Source organism: Mesocricetus auratus, unplaced genomic scaffold (genome assembly GCF_017639785.1).
Source record: "Mesocricetus auratus isolate SY011 unplaced genomic scaffold, BCM_Maur_2.0 Super-Scaffold_100707, whole genome shotgun sequence".
Classification (NCBI taxonomy): Eukaryota; Metazoa; Chordata; class Mammalia; order Rodentia; family Cricetidae; genus Mesocricetus; species Mesocricetus auratus.
In genome coordinates this window covers 7,374,773-7,399,819 of record NW_024429269.1, presented here as the reverse complement: position 1 = coordinate 7,399,819, position 25,047 = coordinate 7,374,773, and positions in this window count along the sequence as shown.

Here is a 25,047-nt window from a genome sequence, read left to right as displayed (position 1 = left end):
TTGGGGAATGAGTCCCTCTACCTGCTAGTGGAGTTCTGGAGGCTGGCTTGCATGATCTCTCTGCCTGGATAGAAGTCTCAGGGACGGCATGCGGAACCAGCCCGTCTACAGGGGCCTGGCCCAAGTACTCAGTTCGGAAGTCTTTCCATCTCCCTTCTCTGTCAAATTCTGCAGAGAGAGTGTGTCCGTATCCCAGGACCACCACATGCATTAAGGACCAGCTGGGCCCTGATTCTCTGAATCACTAACCACATCCAGCCCATCAGGGAAGAGCTAGCTGTCAGTTACTGGCCGCTCTGGTTGTAGCGTCTTTGTAGCCCTCCTTCTGCTGTTCTTCCCATCTGGTCACTGCGCTGCTCTGGTGCTCTCTCTCTCTGTCAAAAGCTGAGGCCCTGTGTCGTTGGAGACTTTTTTCTTCCCTCCATTGCTCCTTGTCCTCCAGGCTAAAGTTTCCTGCCCGCCAGAGAGCCTCCACCCACATCCAGCAGGAAGCTTTTATACTGTGACCTCTCTGTCCCATAATGGTGGGAGCACCAGCAGGAGCAAGTGGCCACAGTTCACCCCAGACTGCCTAGAGAACTGGGTGATACATGCTTGACTTTTATGACATCTGTAGCAGGAGAATTAACGCAGAATTCCAAGAGAAAGAGCTCAGTGTCTTAGAGGCTCTGGCCCTTAATGGTTCTAGCTGGGTCCCATTTCTTGAAAGTCTATAGCATGCCCCCGCCCCCTCACCACACTGGATGCTAAGCCTCCAACAGAGAACTCTGTGATAGAGAGACTCAGAAAACACACCCAGTGTCACTGACAAGATCACAAAGCTGGGAAAGCGTTTAATGATGTGCTAATGGGGAGGGGGAGAGAGGGCCACCTCAGACACAGTGCTTTGTGAACAAGGCGTATCATCCATGGTTAGTTTCTGCTTTGCACAAATGGATGTAGTTCTTCATACTGAGTGTTTTTCAAAAGCATCAGTTTTCTCCGTTAGGAATATTTTTGCTCTTCTGAACAAATTTCTCTGTTGTGAGCTTTGCCTTTGCCATCCCCAATTCTATCTCCTCCAAGCAGGCAAAATAAGGACCTGGTTTCCTCCGTTAACACTTTTAAATATTTGTGGACTCTTATCAAGTCCTAGCTATCTCCCTTCCACAGCTACCTGGCCTGTACTACCAGGGCTTTTGATCTTAATGCACTGGCTGCGCCTTTGATCATCTTGGTACGGTGCTCGGACCCTCTCAGCGCTATCAGCAGCTCTTACCTCTATCGCTTGCAGCATTCCAGCCGGTCTTTAGAGAAGCAGATCACAGAGAGAACATTCCTGGTGGTTCTCTCTCTCTCTCTCTCTCTCTCTCTCTCTCTCTCTCTCTCTCTGTCTGTCTTTGTCTCTCTCTGTCTGTCTTTGTCTCTCTCTCTGTCTCTGTCTCTCTCTGTCTCTCTGTCTCTGTCTGTCTCTGTCTCTCTCGCCATGATGCAAACTCTTGCAGTATTGGATTCAGCTCAAGATTTTCTTTTCAACATTAACTAACGTTCTCTGAAGGTGACAGTTGAGAGATGGGTACAATGAAGCATGATTGTGGTCCTAATCTCTTGGGAGACTGAAGCAAGAAGATTGTTTGAGTTCAGTTCTGGGCCATCCTAGACAATCTAGTGAGATCCTGTTTTGAAAAAGAAAGAAAGCTCAGGGATGTAGTCAATGGTGTGTTGCTTGTGGTCCTGTAAAAACACCTCACCTCTCATCCCTCACCCGTGTTCATGTAAGTAGACCTGTTCTAAACTCATTGAGTAACCCAAACAAACAAATAAGACATGAAAGTTGAAGATGGTTAGAAAGAAGAAAAGGATCACCGGGGTGGGAGGGGGACAAGAGAAGGTAAGAGGGAGTGAATATGATGAAGTTACATTATAAACACATATGAACAGGTCATGGTGAAACTCACTACTATATATATATATACATATATATATAATACTCATTACTATATACAATGAACACATCAATAAAAACTGAAATAAAATTAAGCTGTCACATTCTTTTTAAAAGGGGGAGAACTGAGGGAGGGGAAGTAGAAGGGGAGAGAAGGGAAGAAAGTAAGAAAGGTGTAGGCACATGTGTTAGCTATGTTGTATCACTGGGATCAACACACCTGACTGAAACAGCCCCAGGGAGTAAAACTCTTTTGGCTCATGGTTTTAGGAGCTCCATTCCATGGTGGGGAAGACATGATAGAGCATTGCAGCTCACACCTTAGAGGGTCAGGAAGCAGAGCTGGAGATTGAAGGCAGCCAGGCAGATTATTCTCCCCCATGACCTGCCCCCTGTAACCTGTTTCTTCCAGCTCAGCTTTGCCTTCTATGTTTCTAGAACTTCCAAATCCAGAACCACAAACAGACACCAGACATTCCTGTGAGGGACCCCCAGTGAAGGACCTCAAACAAAAATGATTTCTGCTTTAAAATAAAATTCCTAATCATGATAAAATACAGCATAACTTGACTCATGGGGTTACAAGATGGCCCCTTAAGCAGTATCTATTGATAAGTTTCGTTCCATATATTGAAGCCTTGACTGCAAAGTTGGTGGGAGGCCCTGGGAAGTAATTAGGTTTACATGGGGACATGGCGATGGGGACCCTGGGAGGCAAACAGTGCCAGTATAAGAGACACCAGAGGCTTGCTTCTTCTCTTTCTCTATGGCACTGTCACACCTATGTGAGCTCAGCTGCCTGTCATCCAGGAAAGACCTCCCAGAATCTCAGTCTGCCTGCTGCTCCACCGTGCACTTCCCGATCTCCAGAACACTAAGAGGTGACTTTCTGATGTTTAAGTGGCACATCTTCAACTTTTCTGCACATGACTCCTTTTCATTTGCAAAATATCTGCACAACTCCAGGTGATAGGTATATAAAGTAGTTATACATATCAAACATTTACTGGTAATAAATTATAAGTTAGTTTAAACCACTTCTTTGGTATGTAGTAGACATTTTTTATCACTTGTCTGATAAAAGCAAATTTTCATTCTAATGAGGTGAAGTGCTTATTTGTTTTTACGTAAATAATTAAATCTTGGCAGAGTATTTGGTACTTCACAGCATCATAGAGCATTGAAGAACACTTTTCAGAGTTGATTAATATTTTGATTTTATAACAATCAGTGCTGAGAATACAATTTCACATAAACTCATAGTACAAAATAGCAGATGTATGTTTAAGGCCATTTCAGAAATTGGAAATTCTACTTAACCCCAAGACAAAACCCTTTTAAAGATTTTTAAAAATGAAACTCAACTCAGCAACTAAAACAGCAACTTTCAAAATCAGACATTCTGCTTCCAGCTACCCCAAAATGTACTAACTTGACTAATAAATCCATGCTGAGGATCTGTTCTGGGAAAGGTTGGAAGTCTCTCTCTTTCATAATCATTATGTTTCTATAAGAGCAGAAGACTGTATGAACTACAGTTCCTAATAAAAATGTCATGAAGGACATGGCACTGCACCTGAGGTAAGGTGTCTCAGACAGTCTTGGTCGACATGACTGGCATGACGACACACGTGTGCAGAGTGCCCATGATTCAGATTTACAACCAAGGTTGCAGTGAACATCTGTGATGCAACCAAGCAAGGTCTGCTCAGAGTCATGACACAGATATTTTTCATTAATTCTTGGTAACTGTGTAAATGGTAGCTCACAACCATTTGTAATGAGATCTGGTACCCTCTTCTGGCATGCAGGGATACATGCCGACAGAACACTGTACACATAAAAAAAAATCTTAAAAAAATGTTCATAACCCCCATGTCCAGTCACATGACCTCCTGTGAGCTCACAGTTAGTGCTTTAAGGAGTTGGGGTTTAAGAGACCTAGTCTATGAGTTTCTTGGTAGAACAAACTAACCAAGGCAGAGAGGATATATAGACCTAAATTCTCATTAAGATGCTACCACTCTTGAAGTTACACCCATGAAATCTTAGTAATAAGGTTACCCAAGTACAACCTTAGCAAAGCTGTTGCAAACTACAAGATCGACTTTCACAATGACTATACCAGCCTTCAGGCCAGTGTGGATGGGGGAAATCTCACAAGGTCCACTCATAAATTAAGAACTACCAGGCAATTAATAACTGCCAAGAGAGGGAGAATCAGCTTTCCTCAGGAATGAGCCCCCATAGATTACCCAGTCTTCAGTGGTCAGCCCTAAACACATGTACATATGAGCAACATTAAACTGACTCAATGTACATTATATATTATATATTATGTACTATATGCACATATATGTAATATAGTACATAGTATATAATATATAATGATAGTAATTAGAGATGCAGAGGTCTTGAATTTGAGAGGGAGTGGGGGTATGAGAGGAGTTGGGGAGGAGAGAGGAAGAAGAGGGAATGATGTAAATAAAGTTCTTATGTATGAAAATTTCAAGGAAAAGTTATAATTACTATAGCTGGATATACCATTACTATCGTATTTATTTGTTTTAATAATGGTACTTAGTATTAGAACTTGAACTACAGAGAGAAAAATAAATGACTAGTAGGAGTTTGCAAAACCAGGAATAGGAAAGCTGAAGGCAAATGTGTATCTCATAGTTAGGGTCCAAACTAACCCTGCTCTTAGGGACCTTTAGGGACCTGATTAATACTTTATATAAATAAATAGCCATTCTTGACATCTCCTTTGGCATGTGTCATAGCATGGGACCAAAAAGGAAAATTTTAATAAAACACATAATTAATTTTTGTTAGGTCTCAGGACTTTCATGAATTGACCCATCCCATTTTGCTTGATTAATTTTCATTTTGTCCAGGGTATACATTGGTTTCTAACAAAGTACCTTCGCCTTTCTGTTCTACAAATTACTTTGTGTGATTCCTGAATATTTGTTCTCAGTGTTGTTTCTCAATTTCATGTGTGAAAAAATGTTAAGCCTGTACAGTCATGGACTGCAAATTTTGCAAAATGACAGCTAGTATGTTAGTCGGGATTGTGTTTGCTGAACTCAATGTGAGTTCACTTGTAGGACATTGTTAATGCCCAGGGTATTATCTTCTTCAAATTTCATATCCCCATGAGGTCAGGTGTCCTCATAAGCAGCAGGAGCCGGGCCATCTACTTGCTGTGAAAAGGGCAAAGGGAACTGAGATGTCTAAGGAATTTCAGATTATGGACAGAAGAGCTTTGTAGATTAAATCTAGGCTTTCGAGTCACCTTCAGAAGGGAAATAAAAAGCTTCTGTTAGGCTCCAGAGAATCCGAATTCTGCATATCTAGCCTTCGGAGTCGCCGATTGCTACTGAGCCACTGTTGAAATCTGTCTGGATGAAGAGAAATTCCCCAAAGAATTCTCCTACTGGAAATGGCAAAGGGACAAATCTCTGTCTTGGCATCTTTCCCATGAATTCTAAAAGGCTTGCTTTGTTGTTAAAAAAAATTGAAGTTAGTGATCTCTGGTTCTCCCTGCACATATTCCTTCTACAATGTCATTCATACCTTATACTTAAAAGGGGATGATTTCCAGCAGGCACTTGTTTTTGTTCTTAAAGTCCTAAGAACCACTGTGAACAAATACTGTATTTATAGAAAACCATGGTCTTGTTCCAGGCAGCCAAGAGTTTAGCTAATTAAAGTTTATTAAACAATTCTTAGCAAAATAGCATGCCTGACAGGCCAACAGGACCAGTATGGATGGGGTGACATTCACTCTCTTTGCAGAGTTGGTGCACAAAGTGTGCCTGCGAAGCTCACCCAGGAGCAGGTCAGGCTTCAGACTCCAAACTGAAGGCTCACTGAATGTGGCTGCAGGTAATTGTCTCAGTGCTTAGACTCTGGTCCTCTTTCTGCACCCGGGGAATGCTCTGGATTGTAACTCCAGTAGGATATGCCCCATAACGTCACAAGGCAGGACATTTATAGCCTTCTCAATGTTCCACGCACTCAGAAGACTGAGGAAGAAGGCAGGTTCCACCTGACGCTGGAGGTGAGACAGAGGGCCCAAACCAAACCTGAGTTAGTCATGCTGGAGAGTGGATGTCTTAGACATGGCTACTTAAGGGTGCTGGTGAAACCCCTGACAAACCAGGAGCCTCAGACACAGGCGCTGAAGCTCTAGCCTGCATGTGGGGGCTGGTGACCAAGGAGGCCCCCTCTGTCCTCCAGGGCACAACGCTACAGAACATCCAGGCTTTTCATCATGGCGGCCCGGCTCATGTAAGGAGAGTTAGTCTGCTGGAACCCAAGGGCTTTCCAGTCACTGCTAATCTTTCCTCCACGAGCTGCCCACTCACCATCCTGACAGGTTTGCTTTCTGTTGCTTAATTTGACGAGCATTTGTAGCAGTTGTTACCTTCTATCTTTGCCTAAGATGTTTTGTGTGCAAAAGTTAAATAAGTATACTGAAGTTGAAAGGTAATAAAATGTGTGGCTTTTGTGTGAGAAGTTGCTATCTTTCTCTGTCAAAATTAGAATTCCCTGTTCCCAGCCATAAAGATCTGAAAGATATGGCCAGCTCTCCCTTCTCAGCTTCAGACTGCTGCTCTTTGCCTTTAGATGTCTGCTGCTTTTGCGCTTACATGTGGGCTGAAATGGGAGTCCTTCCTTCCCGAACAGCCCAGCATGGATGGCCTAACATACATGGTCCCAGTGTATATGGCCTGACTTGTATGATCCCAGTATATATGAACTAACATCTATAGTTCCAGCATACACAGACTAACGTATATGGTCCCTGTATACATGGTCCTAGCATATACAGTCTAACATATATCGTTCCTGTATATATGGTCCCAGAATATGGTCTAATACTTATAGTCCCTGTATATATGGTCTAACAAATATAGTCCCAGCATATACAGTCTGACATATATAGTCCCTGTACATGTGGTCTAATGATTATGGTCCCAGCATATATAGTCTAACCAGCTGAGAGCAGTGGAGTTCTAGCTGAAATATCATTAGCAAGAAAGAAGGGATTTAAATTTTCTGACTTTCATTAAAACAGCTCGAACTTTAAAGAAAAAAAAAACCTCAAATGTTATTTAGAACTTGAAGATTACAAGATAAAAGGTTCAAATTCCCACAGGTAGTGACAGATGGACATGTTTTTGAACACTCTATGCTTTCTCTTTGACTTATCCTGCTGCCTCTCTAGGACTGTATGTGTATCATATAGAAAACACACCCACCCACAGCTTCAAATTTGTTTAGATTTATTCAGTATGATATTTAGATATACTGCCTGCCTCTGCCTTCCAAGTGCTGGGACTAAAGGTGTGCACCACCAGGCAATATAGTCCTTTCCAAACTAAGAAAAATGTCTAGCTAAGGCTGGTGACATGGCTCAGAGGGGCAGAAGAGCTTGCCAAGAAATCTTGATGACCTGACTTTAATCTCCACACTCCACTCTGGAAGGAGAGAACCAACTCTCAGAGGTTGTCCTCTGACCTTTACAGGGGAGTCCTGGCATGCTCATGCCCCACCCCCAATAATAAGCTAAAAGAAAAAATGTCTAGATCATTTTGTTACAAAGCATGTATTTGTTTGAAATCACACATGCCAACACAATGATGAGTCTTCTAAGGTAGGTGGTCATACGATTTTCTTCAAGTTAATGAGCTAAGTCACACCACTGAGTTTTCTTAGGGTAACTTGGTTGGGGTAAACACAACTTGGCCAATTACAAACTGGCTGAAGTAATTTGACCCTTCTTCACTCTCAGCTCTTTTAAGGCAGAGAGCAAGCAGCAGGAGGTCATGCAGCAGGAGGGAGGTTAGCCATTTCCCCAGGATCTCCTCCTCACCAGGAAGACACAAGAAAACAGTCTCATCCCAGATCTGTTACACATCACGAGGCTTCCTAAACACACTAACTTCAAAGTGTGAGCCTCCCTTCCTTCCCCACTCTCTGGACAGCTTGCTACCTGTTTATTTGAGGGCTCTGACCTGCAAGCTGTATGAAGTCTTGACGACACTGCACAGGTGGTGTCAGTCAACCAGAGATTTGCCCAGACCGACGGCTGGAGTGGACACTGTTTACAGATCAGTTCTCGAAGCACCGTGTGAGGCTCAGGCTTCAGGCTTACTCAGCTTTTCCGCCCCGTGCACTGTAAGGGCCAGTCTCCATAGCCTGACAATTTCAAATATCACACATGTTCTCATGTGGTCCTGCTAATTAGTAAGTCTGAAGATGCTCACTGTTACGGTAGACAGTGTAGGCTAAGGAAAGTGACCATACAGATTAAAATTTGGATTTAGTGGAGCAAACATGCTATCCTTTCTTAACCAAATTAGTCTCAAGTAAGTTTCAGACAGTTCAGTCATTCCTCTGGTAATTAAGAAAATATTTATGGCGCATTCAGGGACAAACCGAAGAAAAATGGGCGAGAGGGGAGGCAGGTGCGTGGATAGTGAGATACAGGCTGATTAACAGCGTCCGTTCTCATTCGTGGTATAGTCACATCACTGGACCTGCCCTCTCACCATGAGCAACTGTGACCCGCTGCTATACTTGCCCAAGACCAGGAACTCTGAGAGAAGGGACACAAACAGTGAGTGCCCATTGTCACCCCACTTTTGTGTCTGAGCAAACTTAAAACCGTTGCTCTAAAAATGCTAATGTCAGGCCATGGATGCATGGCCTCATCGAGGACAACAATAGTGCCAAGCCACTACTGACTCTGTGGTGTCCACGTTTTCTGAGGTCAGAACACACCCCCAGTCTCATAGACATTGGTACTGTGAAAAGGAGACAACAGAATCTGCACGGGATCCACAGAAGGATCCTTGGGCAGGCACAGAATAACAGCAAAGTCCAGGGATCTGGGGGAGAAGATGGATGGATGCCAGGAACCCAAGATGTCAGGGGCAGGTGGTGCCAGGTGCCACTCTGCCTGAGGAACAGCAGGAGGAGCGAAGACCAGGAGGATCCAACAAACAGAGCTGTGTTCAAAGAAATGATAGTGAGACCACATATATGATGGTGAGAAGCCACTCAGACTGCATGGTGGTGCAGCCTAAGTCTCCTGTGTGCTGTGTCCTGGTCCATCAGTACCTGCTCTAAAACAAGGTCTAACTCTATGACTTGCAAGCCTTGCAGAGCAGATGCATCAGGACTTTTGTGGATCTGGGTGGGGGCAGAATGTGTGCATTTGCTAACAAGATTCCATGTGTTTGGGGTATGTGTACTGAGAATCCCTGGTTTGACTAATTCTAAAAACTGTGAATGAGAGAGGTAATATTGTCATCACCTTCTAACACAAAAGAAGCAGGAAGGGTGGAGAAATGTGGTGACATCTTTATTCCCACACACACATTCCTCCAGGGGAATCTAGGATGCTGGGCTGGAGCCTTGCTATGCAGCTCAGGCTGCCCTAGAACTCAGGTTTCTCCTATCCCGCCTCCCAAGGCTGGAACTATAGGTAATATCCTCATACTTGGTTCAGGGTCTGAATTTTAAATGTTCAATCAGACTTGTTGAATAGCTAGTTTTACCTGAAAGATTGATTGTATCTAAGACAGTATTCTGTGGATTTACTTCCATTGAATGCATTTCTAAAGCTATTAGTCCCCCAAAGCAGCAAATATTACATATTAACTGAAATAAATCAATGTATTTACATCCAATAATTGGGTTCCAAGATATCTGCAGGTAAAGGTACGTGTAGCCAAGCCTAATGACCTGAACTCAATCCCTGGAACCTACAAGGTAATGGGAGGGAACTACTACAAATTGTCTTCTGACCTCCACATACACACACACACACACCACATCATACATACAAATACTCATACATACATACACATAAACACACCTCCACATGCACAAACACATACATCACATGTGTATATATACACATAAACACAAACACATATACATCACAAACACATCACACATGCAAACATACTAGATAAACAAATAAACCTACAGCAATTACAAGTGCCTTTCAATGAAATTAAGTTAGACACTACTAGAATGAGTGAGTAAACCTATTAACCACTCACATCTTCCTGGAATTTCAAAATAATACCCTGAATGTGGGTTACTGTTTGCACTGAATTTAAACGCTTTAAAAAATCTATTTAGTTTTCTTCTGTTATTGGCTGCAGGGACGAGCAGGTCAAAGCATGTTAAATAAGTCAACAGAGAACATTCTTAAGTTAAATTTAGGTGCATTTAATTTAAGGCACCCCTGGCAGAGGGAACCTGCCAGCCCCACCCATCCAACCAGGACTGAGGTTGTTACCAGAGCTGCCATAGGGCAGCATTGCTTCAAGACCGTAACTGCAGCAGGGAAAGCATGCCAATTCCTAGTCAATTCAGCTCAGAAAAGGGAGAGGGAAAGAAAACCCAGGCTGGTCTCCTCCCAACCCGCTCAGCCTACTGCCCCAGAAGCTCCTGTGCAGAGTCTCTCATAGGTGCGACCAGATTAAAGACACTTGTAACCACTTCCCAACGTCAGCTGCTGGTGAAAAAGGATGGGATTCACTCACACTGTGTGCTGTTGTTTCTATTTCAAAAGCCAATGGAAATGCTTCTGTTACTTTTGCAGTTCAGGATCTGATGAGGGGTGGTCAGAACATTTACCTGTAAGAAGAGGCAGGGTGGGATAGCTCAGTGACAGAGCACCTGCTTAGCAGTCACGAGGCCAGCCCTGGGCACAGCTTCCAGCACCAAAACCAAACCGGCACAGCCTTTGGATAAGATCCAGGCCAGGTCTCAGTAGCCTGGTGCTGCTGGTGTTTTGGGGCTATGACTCTGCAGCATGGGAACTGGCTAGTATTATACTCCTGATCTCATCTGTCCTGGACCCCAGTTGTGATGATAAGAACTGTTTCCAGACTTTGCAAATGGCCCTTGGGGACAACAGCTGCCTCCACTTGAGAACCCCTGGGTTAGATCAATTTACTAGTCCTCTCTCTTACAAATCATTGCCACTAAGAACATGATCATGATTTAAAGTATGAGGAAATAATGACCAAGGAACACTTTTTATTTTTTTTCTCTCTCTGAATGAAGCAACTTCAAATCATAATAGGTAACTTCATTGACTTGCTGGTTCTAGTCCTCAAATTTGGGAAAATTATAATAGCTTTGATTAACCTCACATAATAATAAATTTGACCCACCCCTGAAGAGAAGGGAAAGAAAATAGTAGCTAAAAAATTATCTGTAGAGCAAAGCAGTACTACTGGTCATGCTAGCAACTGCCTGTCATTCCAGGTACTCAGGAAGCTGAGGCAGGAGGATCCCGAGTTTGATGTCAGTTTAGGCAACTTAGCCAGACCCTGTCTCAAAATAAAATTTTATTTTTATTTCTAAATGTGTGTGTGTGTGTGTGTGTGTGTGTGTGTGTATCTGTCTGTGTGTCTGTCTGGATCTGTGTGCGTATATGTCACTTGTGTTCTGATGCCTTCAGAACCCAGACAAAGTTATCAGTTCCCCAGAGTTGGAGTTACAAGAGCACAATGTGGGTGATGGAAAGCAAAGTCGGCTCCTCTGCAAGGGTAGGAAGCCCTTAAACACAGAGCTATCTCCAGCCCCTTGAAATAAAACTTTAGACAGGGATGGGATGAAGATATAGCTCAGAGGCAGAGCACTTGCCTAGCATCTGGAAGACACTGTGTTCATTCCCCAGGACTGCAAACACTGACAAACAAGAAAAAATAAATAAGGAAAGGGAGGAGAAGCAATGATTATAACACAAAGATTCTTATTGGTGGCTCTGCTAAGACAGTCATTGCGCTAGGTAACCATGCACATTTAACCTCAACCACTAAACGTTCCTTGAAGCTCTCAGTGGTCAGTTTACACCAACAGCCCAGGTACCAGGTTTGCTGGGTTTTGTTTTACTGTGAGTAAGTAAAAGCAGTTTACACATTAAAATTCAGGCAGGTAAAGAATAGACTCCACCGTACAGTAGGGTCATTGAACTGAATTGTGTTGAGAGAGTCCAGTACCCACAGTACAGTAGAGTCACTGAACTGATTGTGTTGAGGAGTCCATCAGGGCTAAAAAACCACTCAACACTTTCTGTGAAGGATCAATACCTGGGAGAGAAAAGCAGATTGGTATAAAAAGTTCAATATACCTAACCTGCGGAAACTTGTGGGCATTTGTTAAGGACAGGGAAGGCATATTTCTGTGTTTGGATTATTTGATGTTCAAAGTGGATCCAACAATTATCAGTGCTTAGAAACAGATAAATAGCATGTTTCTACATGCACCTCAGGAAAGTACAATGTACTCTCAAGTGTTGCCAGGTATCTTGCTGGATGTGAGGGCAAGAAGGCTCTGCAGAGGACTCAGGAAGGCAACTGTTTTGAGCCCTCTGTCCTCAGCTCCGGTGTTTTCATATGTAGTTATGGCAGAACAGCAGTGTTTGGCAAACTTCTAATAGCTCAGGGATGCTGAGCACAGAGTGTGCCTATTAACCATAATATACTAATGAAGGCAGTGTGCCTATCTAGCATGCCTAAGGCTCTGTGTTCCACCCCCAGAACCCCACTAAACTCACTGTGGTGTCATGTGCCTATAATTCCAGCATTTGAGTGGTAGAAGCAGGAAAGTCAGATGTTCCAGGTCATCCTTAACTACACAGCAAATTTGAGGCTAGATTGGACTGCATGAGACCCTGACTCAAATAAAACCAAACAGAAAACACTTTAAAGGATCCTTTTATACCCAGATCAACAGACTTGGATTTATAGTTACCATGTAAGGGACAAGAAATATAACCTAAGGAATAATTCTACACAGTTTTGATACAGAACTCCTAATGCTCTGGAGTAGACAGAATAGTCCATAGAAAGGCAGAATAAGAACTCTGACATCTGCCAGCTGTGGCCTTCTGGTGTCGCTATCATCACCATCATCACCACTGTCACTGCCATCTTTGCCCTGCTTAGCTAAGGTTAGGAAAGTGTCTTGCATATTACTGAGAATGATTTGAGCTATCACAATGATAACAAATCCTGACAATGTGGAGATGACTTTTGCTTTTAATTTTGAAGCATTGACAGGTTCAGCAACAGACTCATGTCCTACTTTTGATGACGAAACCTCATGACTAAGAAGCCTGAGTGAATTTCTCTCTAATTTATCATTTTAATGTGAAAGTGGCATGATAAGAAATGTCTCAGATTCCTAGGACACCCACTAACCTAGCTTTCTCGAGGGCTCTGCTCTCAGACTCCCTTCCAGAGTCACCTATGCAGAGGTGAGTTGTTTTCAAGATGCAGGTGGTAAGAAATGGTATCCTGAAGACAAGGTCTGCCCAGGGAATAGTCTTGGATTGCCTCTTGAGAATATTTACTTCTTTTCTTTCCTTTTGTACATGTATTGTGAGTCATGGGTGGGTGGGCGTTGCATATACCTGAGTGTATGCTTGTCCATTTCCATATATGTATGTTCAGAGGCCAGAGGAAGATGTGTAATGTCTTCCTCTGCAGCTTTTAGCTTTACTTCTTTGAGATAGGGTCTCTCACTGTAGAAACTCACCATTTTGACTAGGCTAGCCTAACAGCAAGCTCCCAGAACCTCCCTGTCTCTGTCCCCCAATGCTGTCATTACATGCACACACAGTCAGGCTCAGCTTTTATCTGGATGCTGAGAGGTTTGGGCTCAGACCTGCATGGTCACACAGCAAGCCCTCTTACCTAATGAACTACCACTACCTGCCTAGAACATCCCCTTAGCTATATTTCTTTCTGTGCAGAAAATAAAAGCAGACTGTGATGGCCTGTTAGATAAGCCACTGTGTGAAATTGTCCAAAGACTGACAGGTACCTATCCCTCCCACCCCTGAAGACTGACTGTCAGCAGCATCAGTTAGATGAGAAGGGTTCTTAAAGCACACATCCTGAAGTTGGTGAAGCATTTGTCCTTGACACATTTAAACTGTACAGGTTCCCTAGATCCCTTGCCTGTGTGGGAGACATTAATCCCATCATTCTTTCTTGGCAGAATAGCTTGGAGTTTTCCTGTTAAAGGCACTATTTTAAAATCCCAACAACTGAAAGAATGGGCACAGCAGCCAAATAATCACAGAACAGATCTACAAAATGATTACAAAACAAACAAATCTGCACATCAAAGCGATGGTGAAGATTAAACCTTAAATGAGCTAGCTACACAGCAAGAGCGATTTCAGAAACCCTAAATGCTATTCAGCTTTGATGAAAAGGAGTGTTGGTTAAAACCCAGTCTTGAGAGATTCTCCATGCTGTTGTGGCAACACAGCTTAATTCCAACCCTAGGTACCCTTTGATTCTTTTCAGCAATGTGGGAGTATCATGAATCACGTTGAACAATTCTAGAGTTTCCCAGAAATTCTTAGGGAAACAAGATGGGTCTTACTGGAGCTTTCCAATAAAATACTTCCTAATCTCTAAAAAGCATGTTCTTTGATGCGACACCATGATGTCGAGAATGAAGAATGTTATTTGCATCAGCTCTGTGTGTAAGTGTGCTTCATTCCAGTGTCATTTGGAAATAATGTACTTAAAAAAAAAAAGGAGAAACACATTCACATTGGCTCAGACAAGCACCTTCAGGATCATGTCTGTTATCATAATTTATGCTTTTTGGAGGTGATAACCAAGTCCCCAGAGGGTGAATCGGTTACACAGCAAGTCTTCAGTAGATGTCCTAACCCATCCCAAGCTTCTTGCAAATGGAAAACCTGCCAAAGAGGTTGGGCTGAGTCCTTTCCCAGAGAGGTTGATAAGTGGTGCCAGTTTCCCAACTCCCATTGTCCTCGGTCTCCAGAGGGGTCTCAGGTTAGCTTTGTAGAGGCCAAAACAAAATCTCTTGAATTTCAAAGACACCAACAGGTGGTGACAGTGTTAATGAATGCTAATAGCCATGACCTGGGCTTGATTACATCTGGCTCAGTGGCTCATTGGTTCCTGCAGATATCAGAAGAATGATTTTGGAGAGAGAGTCAGCTCTACCCTCCCTCTGTACCAAAGTCATAGAGTTCTAAGTCGGCCTCCGAGGCGGGGCATTCCCAAGGTGGCCAGCCATTCCTTACAAGTCTGCAAGCTCCCAGGCCTAGGGAGAAGAGGTGAATTTCCATTTCCAGGAACCTGCCTCTGTTTGCTCCTTGCTGGTATCAGTGAACTCATGCCATTCCTCCAGATCATCCCCAGCCTCCCACCCCAGGCCCTTAACTGGAGCTGGTGAGCCAACCAACCAACCGCTGCAGGGTAGAGTTGGGTAGAAAGGCTTGTTTTCCACGTGGTGTCCATCATCACCTTTTTACCGTTTGAAACTTGAGTTACTCAGTAAGGTTTAATGCTTTCATTTATCATTCAGGCTTTCTTTTGAAACTCCAAGGGTCAGCATTCATGGAGCCAGGACCATCCAGAGTTCTGTACCAGCCAGGAAAGCATTTTCCTTCCTGTGTTTCCAAACCATTCTGTTTAGCTCTGACAGCCCAGCTTCACTCTATTTAAATGGCACTGGGCTCTGGACCTTCTCCCTTCTCTGAGTAGAGCACTTGGGAGTGCTGAGGTGTTCTTTTGTTGTTTGTTTGTTTGTTTGTTTGCTTGCTTGATTGCTTCGCTTTGCTTTCCTTTTTCTCCTTCCCTTTTTTCTTATCTGGGAGTTAGTCTCAGTAAAACTTACTTGGTCTATACTTAAAAATATTAACTGGCCTAAGAATAACTGGCCACACAACTGAGAAGTGTGACCTCCTAAATCCTCTGCACAGAGAAGGAAACAATTGAGTGAAGAGGAAGCCAGCAGAATGGGGAAGAATCTTTACCAGGTAGACACCTGACAGAGGATATATGAAGAAATCAAAACACAAAGAGTAAAAACAACAACAACAAAAATCTGACCCATTTTAAAAATAGGCTATGGATCTGAACAAAGTGTTCTCAAAAGAAGAAATAAAAGCAGCTAAGACATATCTCAAAAATGTATTGTCCCTAGCAATTAGGAAAATGCAAATTAAACCAGCTTTGCAGTTTCATCCTACACCAGTCAGAATAGCAAACAAAACAACCAACAAATTCTGGAGGGGCTGTAGGGAAAAGAGAACTGTTGGGTGGTCTTTACAAACTGGTCCAGTCACTCTGGAAATCAGTATGGGGAATCCTCCAAAAGCTTAAAGAGGTTCTTTATTTAGATTGACAGATTAGATCATATAATCATTTTCCCACAGTGCATGTCACTTCTTGTATGCGTTTGATTTTAATCATATGTTCACCCAGTCATGTACAGACCCTCCTTAAAAGTTTACCAAGAAGACACAGTTTCATCCCAAAGTAGCTCATCCCAGATTGGCCTTTCTAGGCTTCATACTAGGATGTATTGGGGACACACTTGAATAGAAACTGTGTGAATTTGGTTGCTACAAGGGGCAGGGAAACTGATTGCATTGCTCAAAGATGGTGGCATGTGTAGCCTAATACAGATAGGGACAGTGAGGGGTTCTGTGTTGCTAGGTAAATTATTTGGAGAGGGGTATGTGTGTGTGTGCATAATCCTTGCATGAGAAGGTATTGTGCTGCCAAGTACATTATTACAAGAGGGTGTGGTCCCAGACACTAACCTGCTATGCTTGCCTGCTTCCGTACTGCAGACTGAACCTAGGACCTCATGTCTGTGCTAGGCAAGCTAGGCAATGCATCTCCTGTTTTTTTTTTTAGACAGGGTCATGCTAAGTTGCCTGGACTGACTTTACATTTGTGATTTTCTTGCCTTAGCACCTGCAGAATTTGGGATGTCCTTGTAACTCTAGGCCCAGGTTAAGCATTTATAGTCTAAAATGTGATACTATAACATATAAAAAAAATCAAAGGTTGCTAAGATAGGGCATCAGCAGAATGGATGCTGGTTGGTGGGACAGTTGTTGATGCAAAACATGCTCTTCAAGTTGAGGGTGGTAACAGGTGACAGCAACCCCAGCACTTGGGGGACTGAGTCAGAATGACCATGAGTTTGAGGCCAGTCCAAAAACAGCTAGTGTTTTTCTAAACACAAAGTAAACAAACAAAGCCAACAGGAACCCAAAGGAGTTCTAAGGCAAATTTGTAGCATTCTTTATAAGCTCTTTATTCATTGTACAATAGGTTTAAAATCTGCACACACTATGCCTAGCCCTCTGCAGCCTTGGATTCAACTAGTTGTGATGGAAACTGTTTGTTTGTCCTTTTGAATAACATTTGTACAAAAATATGTGCAGATGTTTTATCATTAGTTCCTAAACAGCACAGCATAAAGATTATTTCCTAGTATGTACAGTTTATTAGGTGTTCAGTGCTATCCAGGGGTGCATGGCTTCTAAGCAAATGCCATATCATTTTATATAAGGCTCTAAACCTCCAAAGCTTTTCATTTCTACCCAGGAGCCTTGAAGCCAATACCTCCTCAGTCAATGTTAAATTCGTTATTTGGTCACATCTGGGTTGAAGGAAGTACCGTTGGAGGACAAACCAGCTGCCTTGGGATAGGTAAGTGATACAGGAAGGAGCCAGGACTATAACTGAGGAAAGTGGACATTCATTTGAGAATTGAGTGATCCAAGAGATGGGGCCAGGGAAACCTTTGATCCTTATAATGTCTCCAGAAATGACTGTTTGGGTGGTGGGAGCACAAGAAGGCAAAGGGGATAACTTGTCCAGTTTGCCAGTAGGGTGCTGGAAAGCAGGGCATCATAGCTAAGGTCATCATTGCTGTGGTGAAACACCACAACCAAAGCAACTTGGGGAAGGAAGGGCTTATTTGACTTACACATCCACATCACTGTTCACCATCAAAGGAAGTCAGACAGGAACTCAAGTCTGGAGAGAGGAACTGATGCAGAGGCCATGGAGGGATGCTGCTTATTGGTTTGCTCCTCTTGACTTGCTCATCCTGCTCTCTTATAGAACTGAAGACCACCAGCCCAGGGATAGCACCACCTACAATGAATTGGGATGTTGTGGGATATTATTTTTATTGGGCAAAGGTGTGTTACATTTGTTTACGCTGCAGAATATTACTTTAGCTCTGTAAAGCAGTGTTACTTTTGTTTATGCTCCATTTGTTTAACTATGTAAAGATGTGTAACATTTGTTTCACCTTGCCTGCCTAGGGCACCTGATTGGTCTAATAAAGAACTGAATGGCCAATAGCTAGGCAGAAGAGGAACAGGGGGCATTGGTGGTCAGAGAGAGAAAGTAAGAAGAGAAATCTAGGCTCAGTAAGAATGAGGAGAGGAGAGAATAAAGGAGACACCCGTGACCAGGCAACAGACATGAGAAGCGGTGAAAGTTAGATTTACAGAAAGAAAGGTAAAAAGCGACGAGGGAAAAGGTACATAAGGAGAAAGATTACGTTAAAAGAGCTATCCAGAAACAAGCCTAAGCTAGACTGAGCATTCAAAACTAGTAAGTCTCCAAGTCATGATTTGGGAGCTGGTTGGTGGCCTAAAAGAAAAATCTGGTACACTGCCCACCCCCCCGTCACTAATTAAGAAAAGTCTGTACACAGTTGCTTACTGCCAGATCTTATGGAGGCATTTTCCCAGTTGAGGCTCCCTCCTCTCTGATGACCCTGGTTTGTATCAAGTTGACATAAAGCTGTACAGCACACAGGGATAAAAGAGAGTTAGTATGTGTACACACACACACACACACACACACACACACACACACACACACACACACACACATTCTCCAGCATCCAGGTGTCCCTCTGATATGGACCAGAACATCATGTCCTTTAAGCATGGATCTTTTATTTTCAAGATTGTCACGCGTCTTAAATATGTGCACATGTGTATGTGGCGTGTGCATGCACACAAATGTATGTTGGGTTTTCTGTCAGCCTTCCCTCTGTCACAGCAGCGTTCTAAGCAGCTAAGGAGGCACACAGTCTTCAGCCTCTGGATTATCTGGGTCCCGAACCCTAGAACTAAATTCTCACTTACAAATCAAGGCTTTCAGGGACAGAACATTTGCACTAAAATCCTGCCTCTACCCCTTAGCCACTCCCTCAGTCAAGTTTGTAGACACCCTTGGCAGTGAGCCTGTTACAGTAAAGAAAATGAAATCTGTGTCTCATGTATCCCATTTTCTCTGGAGGTTACAACTCATTTAGCTTCTCTCACACCCTTTCTCATCAGGTGTTAAAAACAGAGTATGCTCAGTAAACAAGGAAATACACTGTCAAATACAAATGTTGGGAAATTTGTCTGAGGTCACACAGGACAAACCACACAGTTCCTAAGCTGTTTAAAATTCTAGGATCATTTCATTAACAACGAGCCTTGCAACTGTTACTGATCTGTATTCCCATCTCTGTCCCCTGAATGTAGCTCAGACTTTACATACCTTCTAAAAGAAAAAGAAAGAAAGAAAGGAAGGAAGAAAGGAAGAAAGAAATGGGTGCCTTGGTGTGCACTCTGAACCCTCTCACCCAGGACGTGTCCCACGTCGAATATTTCTAAGAAATAGCAGCAGTAGAAAATTGAATCTGAATTATTTTGATGCAATGGATTTCATCTTTGGGAAACTGGGGCAGAAGTCTAGAGGGGTATAGAAGCCTAACACACAGCAAATTGGGAGGCCCAGATTGAATCCTGAACCTACCTGCATGTCACTCCCCACTTCTCTGTTTGGGAATGTCTAAGGATACAGAGGAAATGAGAAAGAGTTAGCAAATAGCAAGTCTGAGGCCATCAAAATGATTATTTGCTAGCCAAATCCATTCAACTGGCTAGGAAGAAGGTGCAGAGAAAAGGCCATTCACTCCGGAAGTGGTATAGATTGATACTGAATGCAGGGGTCAGTCATCTTTTCTTCCTGAAGCAGTGATCCCAGGCACAAAGGACACCTACACCAGAAGTCCTGGTGCTGCTCTATGAGCAGTATTCTGCAATACGCTTTCTGCACCCCCTGCTGGCAAAGAATTGTGATCCTAGCTCTCACGGAAGGGAGGGAGGGAATGGAGAGAGGGAGGGAAGGAAGGAGAGCCTTGTAAGGACACTGGCAAGCAGTGTCTAGGGAGATGGAATCACTGCTAATGGAGTAGCGGCTGCTCAACAACGTTCTTTGTTATCCCTTGTGAATATGTTGTTTGTAGTGCCTGGTGACCCACGCAGGTTTTCTTTCTGAAACCCTCACAACAGCATAAGGAGATCATTCCAGTGTAGGCAAATAGGAATAGGGATTTAGTTTTCAGTGGCTTGGAGAGCATCTCTATAGAATCCACAAAACGTGATGCTTTTTTGTAAGTGGTAAGTACACTATTCATTCGTTTATTTATTGCAGGGAACTGTTCTAGATTTTTTTTCTTGACATAGTAACAGTTTTGGGACAATCCAAGAGTATCTGGCTCAATCTTGTGTCTCTAAAATGGCTTTTCTGGGTGAAGTTTCAGAGTGCATACCAATACCCTTGTTTTTTCCTGAAAGTAGGGAAAGACGTAGCTCAATGGTAGAGTACCGATGCCTGGTCTGCACCAGGTTCTGGCTTCCATCCCTAGCACCACATGGACATAAATAACAATGATGATAATAGTCACAAAATAAAGTTCCCAGAGATTGAACCAGTCTCTATCCTTTGGTGTTTTACAGCTAGAGAATCTGGCTGGAGACTACAAATGTCAACAGAGCACAGTCCTCTCTCCTTTTCTCTTTGTTTGCTTTTGAGACAAAGTATCATGTATCCCACAATGGACTTGAACTCACTATGTAGCTCAGCAAGACTTTGAACTTATGATCTTCCTGCTTCTACATCTCAAGTGCTAGAGTTATAAGCATGTGTCCCATGCTTTCTTGATTTTTAGGGTCCTGAGAACAAAATGCAGGGCTCTGTGCATGCTGGGCAGTCTACCAACTGAGCTATGCCCTGTCCCTTTCTTCATGTACACTTTTCATTTTATATGAAGAAATGACTCAGGAGTAAATACGGTGGAAGCAAAGTACCTTTTAAAAATTGACACATTATTAAGGGAAAAATGGGAAAAAGAAAAACAGGTGGTTCTAATAGGTGAAGATGTCAGTACGGAAGGACAGGGAGGAATAAACAATATCAAAGATGTTTGAAAAGTCAAAGGAATCATCATTTTATGTTTTCCTTAAATGACATACAATAACATAAATATATATGTACACAGATTAAGTGAAGTATGCCACTGGGGTGATAATGCTTTCCTCCCCACCCTGAGCCCTAGACTATGTACCAGAAACCCCAATGCTAGGCTTGAGTAGCCTTTCAAGTTGTTTGTCATGGAAATCCAAGAGACTCCCAAGTCAACACAGGCTATTGCTGTTGCCCCTGATTGCCTCCTAGAGGCTGAAGATAAGTCCTTCTTGCTGAAAGTATCATGCACTTGAGACAGTATTCAGAGGGTCCAGGCTGGATCTGACCTGAAAGCCTCTTCCCTGAGGACTTGTGCCTATCGTTGAAGATGCTATGCAAGCTTCCCAGTGAGGAAAGCAATCGACAGTCCTATTCAGCTGTGACATCAGCATGGCAAGGTAGCTATAAAGGTGTAATAGTGGCACTCGTATCTTAGTGGTAACCAACAGATGTCTAATTGGACTTAAGGATCATTTAACAGGAGGGAGACCATGATTGGTACTGGACACAATTAGCCATAACTGGAGAGGTCAATGGATCTCAGAGAAGAATCTACTATGGCCACTTTATTAAAGAAGCATAATTGTGAACTACATTCTAAATATCTATGCTTTATACCCACAGGTGGTTGTAGCTCTCATACCTCACCAAGGAAGCTTGCCTTTGTAGCAGATGAAGACTATCACAGAAACCACAATTGTTCGCCAGGCGTTGGTGGCACACGCCTTTAATCCCAGCACTCGGGAGGCAGAGGCAGGCGGATCTCTGTGAGTTCGAGGCCAGCCTGGTCTACAAAGTGAGTTCCAAGACAGCTTCCAAAGCCACAGAGAAACCCTGTCTCGAAAAACCAAAAAAAAAAAAAAAAAAAAAAAAGAAACCACAATTGTTCAACTGGCCACAGGATCTCCAGCCCCAATTGATAATACCTACAACATAACAACCCACCTAAGGTTCAGCAAACATCATGGGAGAGGGGTTGGAAAGACTGTAAGAGCAAGAAAATCAGGCAGTCTGCTGTCAAAAGTTATAAATGAGGTTTCACCCATAAAATCTCAACAATATGGCTGTCTAAATAAGACCTGTTGTACTCATGAATTCACAGCAGTTCTAGTTACGTGCTAGTCGATAATACCAGCATGGGTGGGGAAGGAGTCATGAGGCTCCACCTCTACCTGAAGACTGCCTTGAGGGAAGTCCTGCACAGTTGGTGCCTTGGAAATAAACATCCTGATAGAAGAAGTGGACAGTAGTTTGAAATCTCTTACAACAAATCTGAAAGGTGCAGTATGGCTGAAGATGTCAGTTGTTTTCTGACATATAAGGTAAGGAAATGCATGAAATCTATTTTTCTTTGAAAATTAAAACGTTATATATCTGGCCAATTGGAAACTTCCTGATCAAATAAAATCTTACATGTTTTTAAGTGAATGAAAAATTTGAGGAAAGCCATATGGTTTTCAAAATATGGACATTCTGAGTAGCTATGATCAAGAAAAAGTAAGTACACAGCCAGGGAAATGAGACAGAGAATGTGGACGGTCTGTTTGCAACTCTCTGTCCCAGGGTTACATTTGTTCATTTAGTCTGGCTTAGGTGGAATATGGTTTTCACCTGGCATGCTTTTCCTCTGAAATGTATTTCTTATCTAACAAATACTTGGCTTCTCTTTTTATTTCTGATACATTTTTTAAAATCACATTCCTTTCTTCCCTGGGTTTGGGTCTGGTTGGCTTCCAGAAATGCATTCTTGCTCCATTCTACTGCCAACTGCAAAGCTGCAGACCAGGGAAGGCCAGCATTTGCTTTATTTCCCCAATGGGGTCCTCGGTTTTAGGTATCTGCTATACCGCCATGCAGCCTTTACCCAGGAAACAACCTCTGGGGGTTGTGCAGCTTCCCCTGGTGGAGCACACCTGGAAGAGTTCTGCCTACAGGAGCACACCTGGCATCTGATGACATTCTGCAAGCCTGGATGACATTCATAGCCACCTGAGGTGCTTGCCTCCAGCTCTGCTCTGACCTATTTGCTACAATATTTCATGACAAAGACCCCCGTTTGTGTTTTGAGATGTGCAATGTCAGAACCTAAGGCTCGATCATAAGCATTTGACTTTTCATGCTTATAATTTAAAAGACAAAAAAAAATTCAGGAATCATTGCAGTACTTGGTACATTAATACTGTATCACTGTGGTTTTAACAACTTTATTAAAAAGAAATAAGGCAAAACTTTTTAAAAAAAGAAACAAGGCAGTCGTCTGTAATTGTTTAAATATAAGACAACTTTCTTAGAATCTTCAAGCAAGTTAATGAAAGCAGAGATTCGTCCCACTGGTAAAGGCAATGCTCAAATGCTGATTTATTTCACTTGCTCTCTCCAAATCTTATGGCTGGTCCACTAGCCAGGGACAGACACCTCACATCCATATAAGAACATTGACAAGTATCAGTAAGAAACCTACCTTATCACTGGTAAAGGCTTTAAACTTATTGTTTTGTTTTATTATTGTTGTTGTTTTTAGATAGGCTTCTTCAATGTAGCCCAGGCTATCCTCTGAGTCATTGTGATACAAAGTTGTTCTAAGGCTTCAGGATGCCCCAGGAGCATGTTCCCTGCTTCATTCAGTCCTAGAAGCAGTTATTTCCACCGAGTACCGGCTCCTTTCACTGCGCTGGGTTTTACTCTGCTGGAGAGGGAGTTGCTGTTTTCTATCCCGTCTCGCTCGGCAGGTGGTCACTGTCTTCCCAGTGTTTAGAATTTTACAATGATTTAAATTGCCCCTACAGAAGACCTTCAATGCAATATTAACCATGCATGCACAGTTCTAGTTGGCCTGGAACTCTCTGTGTAGACTGAGCTGGCCTAGACATGACAGACTTTTTATTTTCATTTGGAGGAAAATTACAAAAGCACCTCAATCTATACTGATATAGGAAACTTGAAGGGCATGGGGAGTCCAGTATACTATGACTCCATAGTTTTGTAACCTAAAATGGCTTGTATTTTGACTATCTGCAAACTGAGATAGTTAATGAACAAATGTTTTTAGTGGTGTTTTGTTGTTGTTTTGGGATGTGTGTGTGTGTGTGTGTGTGTGTGTGTGTGTGTGTGTGTGTGTGGTGTCCCCAATGACATCTATTATTACTATTTTGAGTTTTTTTGAGACAGGGTTTCTCTGTGTTACCCAAGCTGTCTGGGATCTCATTCTGTAGACCAGGCTGGCCTTGAACTCACAGATCCATCTGCCTCTGCCTCCCAAGTGCTGAAAACAAAGGCGTGTGCCGCCACCACCCAACATCTCTCTTATAAACACACACGCATATACATGCATTTATGCACCTTTGCAGTTTCTATTTCAGATGCAACCCAAATCAACAGCTTTGGTCTAAACACAAGGTACACAAGTTATTTCCCATTTTCCTCTGCTCGACCTCGCAGGTCCAGTCTTTACTTTTCTATCTGGAACCTGGGCAACTGACCCTCCATGCTTCAGTTTCTGCTTCTCGGTAAATTGCCAAGGCTGGGCAAGAGGGTGTAAGTGGAGTGAGAAGTTGTCTAATTTCCCACTTGCAGTCGACTCGGTATCTGACTCCCATTGAATCCCATTGAAATCAACCAAGAACCCAGCCGAGCGAACATTTCTAACGGCAAACTCTCTCGGAGAATCTGCCGCAGAGTTCTTAGGATTAGGAAGTGGTCCAGAATTCTCTTCCCAGGACCTTTTCAGGATGGTGCCCTGAGAACCCCAGCAGCATTTTGTAAAGAGGCAGTCCTGGCTCATGCCTGCTGGCTTTGATTTCCACAGGATACGCCCCCGCCATTTCCATGACCGGCTTCATTATATTCTCCTTCTGATTATCCTCCTTGCCAGAGATGGGATGGGATTGTTTTATGCATTTTCCAACTTCGCTGGCAGAGTACAAAGCGGTAAACCCAAACAGATGGCAACAGGATGCTCTGTCAGTC